The following is an 11,133-nucleotide window of genomic DNA, read 5'->3' on the forward strand; positions in this document are numbered from 1 at the left end:
GTCTGTGCCTGCACCAGGCCAGGGTGGGCTACAGTTTTGTTTTCTCCTTGCTTTGCCTGCACAGGCAAAACTCACACTTTTGTGAGGCGTTTAGCTCATGTTCTAAACCAGAAATCTCATTCTCTCCTTCCTCCCACTTGCTGTGGCAGCCCAGCTGGCGAGGAGTGTCAGAGGAGGATACACACCCACAGGGGGCAATTGCCTGGCTTAACCTGGGGCCAGCCTCCAGCCCAACCATGACCCAGCCTAAGCTGCTGGGAGCCCCTTTGGGTCTGGTTGTGACTGTACAAGCATTTAAACGCTGTGCTAGGCTGGGACACAACATGCTGTGGCCTTGCCTTCCCAGCGTGAGGTGCTTCTTGGTACCACAGCCATGGCATTTTCCCTGGGGGTTTGGGGCGCATTTTGTCCGTGGGTTTCCCACCAGAATCTGACCATGGTTTTCAACATGGGTTCTCTCTGAAATGACTTTCTCCCGATCTTTTTATAGCTCTCTCACTGAAGTGGAATTTATTCTTTCTTTTTTTAATATAGCAGGAGGTGTAAATCCAGATAAATATAACTCCTGAGGGGGGATCAACCTGTCCGTGCCGTGGCTCAGCAGCGCCTGTGTTGCTGCTGGTGTATATAAAGCAACCAGGAGCCTTTTTAAACTTCTGAAATTGAAATAATTTTTATTTTCTTACTTATAGAAAATTAAATGGTTCTCATTTAAAAGAGCTGGCTCCTGGTGGTAGGTAGAAACCTACAATCTTACCACGCACTTTTATATTTAAAGCCTCTATTTTTAACCCAATGGTGGGATTCAGGGTTAATGCTCGTTAGATCTGTGTCTAGACAGTTGTGAAAAACAGGAAATGAATTACATTATAGTACGAAAGGAGAATTTAACCTTTTCTCTCCTCGCTAACACATGTGACTGAGGGAAATATGTTACAGCAGAGTATTTTGGAAAGTTTAAGGAAGTAGAAAAATGTGAAGGGGAAAAAAAAAAAAAAAGCTGGGTTTCCACAAGGCCTCGTGGGAATTATTTCACAGAAAATAATGTGCCAGACTCTGCCCTCAGCTACACCCAGGCAGTAATTTGTTTCCTCTGGTCCCTGTGGAAAAATTGCGTTTTATTATTCCCTGCTTATGCTGAGTATTCAGAAGGAGGAAAAGCCAAGTGAGCCAGTTTCACACACATGCACGAGCACGTGAGGCAGCTGCCAGAGAGCAGCCACCACGCAGCACCCGTCCTGGGCACAGGGAGCCAGGCTGAGAGCTTTGTAACACCCCCGGCCATAACAGCACCTTGCACCCCTTCTCCTCAGGCTGCCTAAGGCCTCCAGGCTTTTAAAAAATATTTACAAAGTTGTTTATGCTGCATGTGAATTATAGACTGCAAAAATGCAAAATTCCCTTGCTTGGCCCTTCAGGAAAGTAAGAGCCTGAAGGCTCATTGGCCTCAGGCAGCAGCACAGTGATACTGCTCTGGCTGCTGACCTACAGGGTAAGACCCCAGCTTGAAAGGGCTGTTGCAATGAACCCAGAGTGTGAATTAAGCCTGAACCAGAGTGGACAGCTGGCCTGCTTGTAAAGAGCTGGAAAGCAGGGCCTGGGTGCTCTTTATCCACTTATTCCCCGGCTGGCCTGCTCATAAAGAGCTGGAAAGCAGAGGGCTGGGTGCTCTTTACTCACTTAGCCCCCATTCCCTGCAAAATGGCTGTTGTTTGGACTTAACAGACACCACAATCAAAAGTCCAGCAGGCACCTTCCATACTGCTTCTGAGCTCTTTCCTCAGCCCCCCAGTGTGCCCCCAGTAGTGTATTTTCAAGGCATTCTCAATCCTCCTCAGGCCCCAGGAGGAGGCAAAGGTACCAGGCAAGTGACTGCTCTACTCCAAAATCACTGTCCTCCCCCAGATCCTTCATCTGCCTCTGTGCTCACTTTTCCCCAGGGATGCTGCAGGCCCTTGCACCTGATCCCACTCCCATCCGCCACAGGCAGCCCTTGCCCAGCCAGCTGCTGTCACAGGGGACCCTCTTTTTCTTGTGCCCAACTTCCCTCCCTTGTCTGCAACTCTTTGCTGGAGCCAAATGTTTACGCTCACCACACACGCTGTCAGCTGGCCAGAGACATCAATATCTCCACGGCAGAGCAACAAAGCCTTCCCAAGGATCCGTCGCGCTGCTCAGCCTGGGCTTTCCCACCCCTGCCCTCCTCCTGGGACCCCCACTGGCTTTGGAGGCTGCTGGGAGCATGGAGGAAAGGGATTAGGTCCTCCTGGGGACTGTTTGTTTCCCTAGTCTTATCGTGATTCCTTTTAATTTTGAAGTCGCATGAATATGAAGTGTACAAATCGCTGGGATAATTCTGTAGCTAATTTTATGGCGTCTTTAGCACCATCCAAAATGGAAAAAAACAACAACCTAACCAAGAAATAACCCTCCCCACAATGGTGCAATCTAAATAAAGCTTTTTAAGCAATGCAATATTTGCTTGTGTAGCTGTCAATGTTTCCACTGACAGTTTGTCTTCCTAAAAGGAACCAAGCTTTGGCACAGCTTATATCAGAGGAAAACAACATCTCTAAGTGTTTCCAGGGGTGAATGCAATGAGGGGGATTATGGGAGTTATAATCACTAGAAGTGTTGGCCTAAGAGCCCCATTAGAAAGGAAAGAGCCTCAATTTATCTAGGTTTACTCGCCCGTGCTTGAGCCAGGGAGGGAGGGAGTGCAGCAGGAGCTCTCGCAGCATGTGCACCTGAGTAGGTGCCAGCAGCCCAGGTGTGGGTTCTCCTCAGGAAGAGCCAACTGATAACGGGATATAATGTAATGTTCCCATTGCTAATGCCAGGGTGAGCTTAGCAGGCATGGGAACTGATACCCACTGTCAAACACACTGCGTGGAAGGAGCCGTCCATATCCGCACGCGTGGAAAGGCCCACGGACACACCATGCCGACAGGCACCCCAAAAAGCTGCCTCTCAGAAGTCCTGCTCTGTAGTGTAAGGAAGGTAGACAACTTTCTTGTCAGCAGCAGGTCTGCTTGAAGGAGAGGCTTTAGGACACGGCTCATCCGATGGTAGGGAGGGAACGTTTCTGCATTAATCACAAATCTCTTTTCTGTTTTTTCATTAATATCTTATGCCTGATGTCAGTAGAGCCTGCTTGACAGTCTAACATGGCCAGGAATGGTATTTGATTTACAGAAGAGGTGGAAAGCTGAATAGAAAAGGATTCAGGTATTCCAAGGATCCTCATCCTGGTATCTCTCCATGACAACACACATCACCCCTGAGGTCTCTTGGCGCTGGTAGCTGATGGAGGAACCCCAAAACTCCTCTTGCTGGTCAGGATGGATTCCTGTAGTACCTTCTCAGGTATCTCAGGAAGCCACTTTTACCTCCATCCCATCCTCAGGTTACTGGATGAACTGCATCAGCTAATATCTTGCATCCCACTTAATATTTAATCACCCTTTGTCCTCATTTTCTTAAGTAGTCATTGAAACCCTAGCCAGCCTGTGTGCCCCAGCACAGCCGTATTTTATTACAGAAAGCTCAAAACAAAGCTTCCAATTGCTAATCCAGCCGTTCCAATGGCTGTGCCCCTGGAGCTCCACAGATCATTCTCCCAATGGCACTAAGCAGCAGTTACAGTGTTTTTTGGGCGCTCTGCGGGCTGGGCAGAGGACCTTACAGACAGATACAACGATGCCAGCTCAGAGGAGACCAAGTGTAGGTGAAGATGGTAACACCTGCTTTGGACCCCACATGTCTGCTTTTGTCACATGTTGGGCCTCAGATGTCCTAGGCAATCTCCATGTGTGGTTTTTTGCCATGGACTCACCTGCTAAGGCAGGGCCTTTGCTCACTGAATGACCACAAATAATCCCCATTTCTGAGGATTTCTGTAAGCCCAGCAAGCATCCTTGCCAGGTTGGATGGGGCTCTGAGCAACCTGGTCTAGTGGATGGTATCCCTGCCCATGGCAGAGGAGCTAGAACAAGATGATCCTTATTTAAGGTCCATTCCAACCCAAGCCATTCCATGATTCCATGATCCTGAGTGGGGTGGTAATGTCCTGCCACCTCCACTGTCTGCATTGCCTGCAGGGAGCCAGCAGTGGGGACACCATGGTCCCTGGCAAGGGCTGGGGACCTGCGCCCGTGCAGCCAGGGCTGGGCTGAGCCATTCCTCAGCCGTGCATTTCCACAGCAGCTCAAACAGCAAAGCCAGAGAGAACACTGGCAGAAAGGTTCCCTTCAGGCTCTGCACCCTGGGAAGGGCAACTGCTTTGCCCCTGCTCACACAGCCCTTGGCCTCAGCTCGGAGGAGACTGGGGCCTTTGCCTCTGCACAGTGTGAGCACGGAGAGGCTGGTGAGCCTGGGCTGCTGGGACTGTGCTGGGAACAAAGCCCCTAACCTGGCCTTTCAGATATCAAAAATACCCAACCTGTTGTTTTTGTTTTTTTTAATGTAACAATTATCAAAAAAATGAGAATGACAATTAAGTAAGCAACCCACCTGGTAAAGCACCTCTAACAAATGTCACAGAGCCACAGAATATGCTGAGTTGGAAGGGACCCAGAAGGATCATTGAGTCCAACTCTTAGCCCTGCACAAATATGGCAGGTAGGGCACTGCAAATCCCCTCTGAGTCCCTTCTTTCCAACTTACTGCTGGAAACAAAGCAGGGGGAGCACCTTGCCAGTGATCCCAGCCGGGAGTAAGGCTGGACCCCACAGCACTGGTTAGTTTGCATTTCGGGGCTCAACTGTTTGAGCTCCACTTACTTTGTAGCAACTCCTTGGAGGATGCATTTGAAAACAACTCCTGGCCAGACACATACCTTAGCATATTAAAAGCTATTTTTAGTATCTCTGGCAAAGCAGATCAAACTCTGCTTTTGCTGTACTAAGACAACTCCATGGACTTTGCTGGCAGCCCTGCAAATTCATACTGAGGTAGCAGCTGGTAGAGGTTACTTGACTAAATAGTTGCATTTACTTCATGCAAGACAAAAACACAAGTGCATATAAACTCTGGTGGGATTCCTGACTTACAGTGGGCTGTTATTTTTTTCCTAGGAGAGTGACTCTGCCTGATAAATGTTTGAAATGCAGAAGAAAGAGCATCACGTAGCAAGGAAAAATTACTCTGAATGTCGCCTCCTCCATTTGTGATTACTTTGTTTTTGTACTGGTATAAATATAACTGTGACCATTTCATACAGCAGAGTGCTCTGTGATGATGAGTACAGTATAAATAGTCAGACTGATTACACTTGCCATAAACAAGGACTGGCAACCCTTGCTTCACCCCAGCAGTTAGAAACGGTGGAGGCGGCAGGACTTTACAGCTAAATGGTTAAAAGCCACAGCAGAGCATTTTCTCGGGATGGCTCCAAGCTGGTGCTCTGCCATTTCAGCAGCCAAGCTGAGAGAGGGGGGAAGCACGCCACCACAATTGCATACTAAAAAGAAGGGAAGGCTGAGATAACTACCAGCTTCTTACTGTGTAGGCTGTTCGAGAAAAAAAAAACAAAACATATAATGATTCCTGCCTTATTGCAGTGTTTGGGTTCCAGATATAGCCCTGCATGGGAAGGCCGGTATGACGCCAAACCAGGCCAAATGAGCATTTCCTGCTTTTAAGTAATATAATGTCAGGAATCCAGCTCATTGGAAACACCCTGCTCATCTCCCTCTGTGCCAGCCAGACATTTGTCACGAGTTTCAGGTGAATAATGCTGCTTGACTCGGACTTTGTGAGTGACAGTTCACAGCTCAGGCCCTTAAAGCTTGTTTTTATCGCTATAAAATGAAGCCTGGTACAGCTCATGCCAAGGAAGTGGCTTAGCTTGCTCAGAAACTCAGGGACTTGCCAGAGGTCTTAGATAACTAAGTAAGATTTGTTTTAACTGCCCTCAGTATCCAAGGTATTTCCTACTGTAAGTATAAGGAAACATTGAGGATACTTAAGCAACCATATTTGTTTATCTTAGGTCAAACTGAAGAGATTTTCCAGAACCATTACTGCAGCTGCACTTAACTTATTGAAAGGCTGCATTTGTACAGAGTGCTTTACTTCTGACTCCAGGGTCACAAACGAAAACCTTCCCAGAGAGCTGAGCTCCACAGGGATGTGGGCACAAACCTGGGCAGAAGTTTCCAGACAGTCCCTCTTTGGGTACACTTCATTAACCTTGATCTCAACTAGGCCAACTCCTGCATGAGGAGGAAGCCAGAAGGGAGAAGAAAATCACCAGCACTCCCTCCCTCAAATCTCTGAGTAGGTAATTACCTGAATGCGTGTTTTACGTCCAGACAGGTTTCGCCTCGAGAGGAGATGAGATTCTCCAAGCCTGCGAATCCAAGGTGTCATATGAGGGCAGCCCCACCAGACCTGGAGCCATCTGCTCTGCCAGGTGATGTGTGAAGTGATGTTCTGCAGGTCCTCCCCTCCAGCAGCGTGGCCCATGCCAGGCACAGGGGACAGCCACCCCCTGGGTCATCAACAGTGTCTCAGTAATGGTTCTGCAAGGCACTTGGTGGGAGGTGACTGTGACTACTCTACAGACACAGTGGGACTCTCACACCTCATTCCCCTTCCCTGGTACAGCTTTCTCAGGTCATTCAGTCTACAACCCTGGTTTCCTGAAAAGGTGGCTAAAAAAACCATGGAAAACGAGAAAACTTGGACCAAACTCATCCTAACAAAAAACCACAACCAACCAGACCCCAGAGATGGCCATTTCACTGTAGATGGAGATCAATGGTGCTTCAGAGCACGCATGAGGCTCTAGTTGGGCAATGAGGGTATGAGGAGGTCAAAATGTCCCAACCAGGGATCTCATCCTGGAATTTGTTTCATACAAATGCACCCTGGTGTGTCCCTTTGCCTCCTGAACAGTCCAGATCGGTTTGCTGCATCCCAGGTACCCAAGTTTAGCCTCCAAAGTCCGTAAATTGATAGCAAAGCAATTGGTCTGACATTCTATGGTGTCACATACCCGTTTTGGTAGGGATCGTGAATACCCCCCAAAAACTGGTAGGTGTTTTGGATGCTGACACATAGCCCTTGAGGCTCAGGAAGAACTTGCACTGACCTTACAGGCTCAGGCAGGCAAGGGCAACAGGTGCAACATCTGCAACATTGTGAGGTACAAATCACCTCTGCAATGCTGTCAGAATTATTTTTTTTAACTGTAACAGCTACTGGCAAGGCTGAGTGTGCAGGAGATCACCTCTGGCCAAGTGTCCCGACCTGCACATCCACTGAATGCTGACTGCTCTCTCTGCTGGCCAACTGAGAAATGGGATTTTCTCAAGACAGACCTGGTCACGTACAAGTTTGCAAAAATGCATTGCCCAAGCAAATGCATGCCAGAAAAAAGCAGCCTTTCTTTTTCTAAAGTCCCAAACAGGTAAATAAAAGAGGTTAGGTATCACATAAATTATATTCTTAAGTAAAAAGCAGCAGCAAAGAAGAGGAAGAAGACAGGAGAGATGTGGGTGTTCCATCTCATGCTGCAGTTTACTGCTGCAATAGCCTGATAGGGACCTGTGAGACAGGATGTGCCCCTCATTATAAGGCTCTCAGGGTCTTGCCCTACGATGTGTAGAAGTAAAGGTGTTGGAGAATTTCTGGTGGCCAGATGAGATGTGTAGATGAACTGAACCCAGAAACTGGGAGACCATGGGATTGGGAATAACTGACCTAAAGGCAAAAGGTTTCTCCTTGCTTTGTTCAATCACCCAACTCAAGAGTCACCTAGTCCAGAAAGCCACCACTTAAGGGCTCTCAGCACATAAATACTGTAATAACTGGACAGCAGAAAGACATCACTGTGAGAAAGGACGAAGTAAAGAAGGCTGAAAGGGAATGGAAAGCTAAACTGCATTTAGAAGTCATTGTACTGAAAGTGCATAAGCAGCATATCTTTGTCTTGGACACACTGGGACAACATCTGGACACAGGAAAGATTCAAAGTCTCAAGGGCTATGGACAGCATGGACTGTAGGTGTGCACGTGCTGATCCTGCAGTGCCAGTGCACTCCAGCCAACCAGCCTTGCAGTAACGTCAAAGCTTTCATATTATTCCGTATCTCGTAGGGCATAAGCCCAGCCCCCCTGCATCAAGAAGTGAGGCTCTCCCCAAGCACCACATCAGCGGGGTGGCTGCACCAGCCAGCCTGGAGCTGTACCCGAGGACCACCAAGTCATGCCCTCTCGTACAGCGCCCCCCCACACATACACCCACCTGTGGTATAAAGTTGCTTCAATCTTAGGTGTTTAAATACATCAGCGATCACAGAGATGATAATTAGTGATGTCTGGCAGCAAAGCTGAGTCCTCGCCATCAGCTTCACAGTGGCAGTTCTTTGTACTCCTGCAGGCCCACAGTCAAGTGACTCTCATAAAACTTTGCTTTTCTTTCTGCAACTTACTGAGGTGCTCAGTGGGAAAACACCTCACACCTCAATATGAGGTGACAGCAGAGAGGTTAAACACAGCATGTTTCACAAAATAGGCAGGATTGGGGTTATTTGAAGAGAGAAGGGACATAAGAGGGGAGGGAATTCACTTAGTCCCTCTGATGGGACACTGGAATTAATCAGCATTAGAAAAGGGCTGTTTTCTGATAGTTACAGTTAAGCAAGTAGCTTTTCTTTGCATTTGGGGCCCTAAATGAGCACTTGATGTATTCCTGAATTCTGTCCTTCTGATAGCACATCTCCTGAAATGCTGATGAAATGCTCCCAGGCTTGAAGGGCTACAGAGGCAGCACCACAAAATCACCATCCCCAGCACTGAAAGAAATCATTCTCTGGCTTCTACCGATTCCTCTGGAATGACAACTTTTTACAAGAGCTACAAAAAGGTTGTTAATTATAGAAAAGCTATCATCACACATGCACAGCCTTCTACATGTAAAATTAAGCACCTGTTCAGAAGGATGTGAGAGAAAAAGAACACATTGATTTTTATTTTTTTTTTAACTTGCGTATTCTGAATAATGGTTGTGACTGTTCTCCTTCTTAACAGCCTCGATGCTGAAACTAAATTAAACCAGGCAGACTCTTGTGTCTGATCCCCACTAAAGGGAGAGTGTCACAGATTTCAGGCACCGGAAATCAGCTGAGGTTAAACCAAATGACACACTCAAGTAGGGAGGGATGAGAACCTAATGTTCTGTAACAACTTAAAGGGTCTGTTGAGCAATGCACAGGAACTCTGTGTGTATGACAATCAGTCACCTGAAGGGTAAGAAGCGCTCATCTAAACCACAGATCTTTGCATTCTCACTTCTGCCACGTCTCACCCGGGCACTGGGTTGGCATCTGCACAGAGCTGAGCAGGCAAACTGCTGCTGCTCTGCACAGTCACAGTCACAGTCACAGTCACAGTAACATCACTCAAAAATGGCATGTAACAACATCTTCATTCACTCAGAGCACGTCTGCCACATCAGTGTCATGCAGAAAGAGCTGCCATTTCATCCAAACATGGCTAAATCAGATCTTTTACTCAGGTGTGTCTGGTAAAATCCAGAGCTCTCAGGAGGGTTCTGTGCAATAGTTTGTCAGGAATCCTGAGTTTCATCATTTTAATCTCTTCTAATGAAGCTGGTTCAGAGTGACAGAAACTGCAGATCAACTCCCACTCCACAGGTGAGTGCCCCAACCACCAGCCTCCTATCCATAGTCTGTGCTGGCACCCAAGGAATCCGTGTGGCAGCAGTCTGTCCGCACAGCCAACCAGCTGTGCTGCACCTGGCAACAGAAAGTTTCAGTTCCTTATTATTAAGTTAAGCAGCCCTTATGACACAGAAAGAGATGTGTGGATGAAGTGAATCAACTCCCCAGAGGTTCAGTCAGCTGTGCCCATTGTTAACACGCTGAGTGAATTCCCTGGGGCTGTTGGGACATACAGTAATACAGTATGTGGGTAACAATACAGCTGTGTAACAGTAATATACGTGTAAGTTTCTTTGTGGTTTTTATATTTTTCTGTACTTACAAATAAAACAATCCCATAATACTTAAAAACTTCCCTGTGCTTTTCCTCACCAGGACTGAAGTCCATCACAAATATTTACTGTAGTCTCAACCCCAGTAGGTTTCCAAGGCCTGACTGCATAAAGTCCTGACCAGTCTGGTCTGACCTGATTTCAACAGGAGATCGGACTAGAGACTGTCTGACCCTTCTAACCTGAATTATTCCACCAGGCTGTGATTCTATAATGTGCTGCTGTGCAAAGTAGAGCAGGTCCAAAGCCAAGAATTAAATACCCCATCTTAGCCTGTTTCTGTAATTCCATGTTTAGAGCACTCTTTTAAGAGGTGGGAGACTGCTCCAAACCCCTGATTAGCATGAGGGTTTCCTGGGATGCCCTGCAGGGATGCAGCTTGGTATCACCTCAGAGGATACTCAGCAGCAGGTGACCCCAACGGGGTAGGCTTTCTCATTCCCTTCCCCCCAGCCATATGGCCCTGCAGATTTCCTTACCCCAGCAGGAGCAGCTGTTTGACCTCATGGCAGGCCAGCTCAAGGAGCTAAGGTTCAGGAAAAAAACCAACAAACTTTCCTGCTTTCTGTCAGTTGAGCTTCCTACTCTGGATTACCACGGGGCCAAGCTAAGACCAAGCGCAAGGAGATGGGAGCAGGTGAAAATGCACAGCCAGCCTGAGAAGCAAAAATAGCAACTGCATCTTCCAGTAATGTCAGCACTGGAACATTGAACTGAAATGGCAGGATTTAATCCTGCCCTTATACAGCACAGAAACCTGGACACTCACCTGGTTTTACACAGTGCATGGGAGTTCAAGATTGTGCTACTCCATCAATGTTCCCTTTAGGCTTCTGCTAAGTAAGGACTAATCAGTAAAGCCAGTGAGTAAACTGAGATGCACCCTCTGCTTACATAAGTGACAGAAATCATAACACAAAGAAAACACATTTTATCACACTTCTAAAATGTGTCAACGTGCAGCAATATGAGCTACAATGTTCAGTATTTTATGCACATATTTTTCCAAAAGCTTTTCTTACAGCTCTTCATTTGGGCACAGTGGATGGAAAAGCAATATGCTTATGGTGGGATGTCTGCCTTTGATTTGACATTAAAAACCAAGTTCATTC

This window comes from Empidonax traillii, unplaced genomic scaffold (assembly GCF_003031625.1).
Source record: "Empidonax traillii isolate 1590-97213 ecotype Southwest subspecies unplaced genomic scaffold, ASM303162v1 scaffold325:size649781, whole genome shotgun sequence".
Lineage (NCBI taxonomy): Eukaryota > Metazoa > Chordata > Aves > Passeriformes > Tyrannidae > Empidonax > Empidonax traillii.